The sequence below is a fragment of the Lagenorhynchus albirostris genome, chromosome 5 (assembly GCF_949774975.1).
Source record: "Lagenorhynchus albirostris chromosome 5, mLagAlb1.1, whole genome shotgun sequence".
NCBI lineage: Eukaryota > Metazoa > Chordata > Mammalia > Artiodactyla > Delphinidae > Lagenorhynchus > Lagenorhynchus albirostris.
This window is the reverse complement of record NC_083099.1, coordinates 121,869,472-121,870,561: the sequence shown is the minus strand read 5'-3', so window position 1 is coordinate 121,870,561 and position 1,090 is coordinate 121,869,472.

Sequence of the window (1,090 nt, the reverse complement as noted above, 5' to 3'; positions counted from 1 at the left end):
TGAATCACTAAATTGTACACCTGAAACTAATATTATAAATGAAATATAATTCAATATAAATTAAATGAATAAATAAAAGCAAAAAAATGTACTAGTGGCCTCATTAAAAAAGTAAAAACAAATACATGAAATTAATTTTAATAATATATTTTATTTAATCCAATACATTCAAATATAATCATTTCAACATGCAATCAATATTTATGAATAATTCTCATTCTGCTTTTAATATGAAATCTTCAAAATTCAGTGTATATTTTACACTTGCAGCACATCTCTATCTGGGTGAGGCAATATTCAAGCACTCAGTAGTTACAAATGTCTACTAGCAATAACCTGAACAACACAGGTTTAGATCATTTCTCTTCAATGTAATTTGGAATAATCTATCAACTTTCTGTTTGATTTCTAATTGCCCAGCTCTTTGTTTTTCCTTCTTTCCCCTATTCCTGCTGATTTTTAGATTAATTGTAGTACTCTTTATGATTTCAATTTAACTCTTTTGTTGGCAATTTAGAAATATCTCTTAAGTATCTGTTTTAGAGAATACTCTAAGGTTTACCGTATACATCTTTAAGTTCTCACAATCTACTTTCAAATATTATTATACCATTTCATGTATATTTTAAAATTTACAACATTCCTCCAAATCTCCCTTGTCCTGTTGTATTGCTATCCTATGATTTAATTCTACATATAATCTCCATAATACACTGTTAATTTTGCTTTAAACTATAAATTATCTTTTTAATAATTTACTTTAATGAGAAAAAATATTTTATATTTAACCACATATTTGCCATTTCTGATGATTTTAATTCCTCTTTCTCCATAGACACTTTTATTTCAAACCATGTTCCTTATACTAAAGAACATCTTGTCTTTCAACATTTCTTATAGTGCAAGTATACTAGTGATAAGTTGTCTCAGGTATTTTTTTCTCTGAAAAAGACTTTATCCCTCTTCATTTTTGAAATATATTTTGGTGATCTGAGAGTTTTTTGTTTTTCTTTCAGTACTTTTATGGTGTCTCCCTCACTTTATTTTGCTCCATCGTCTTCTGGCTGGTATGGATTCTGATAAGAAGTGT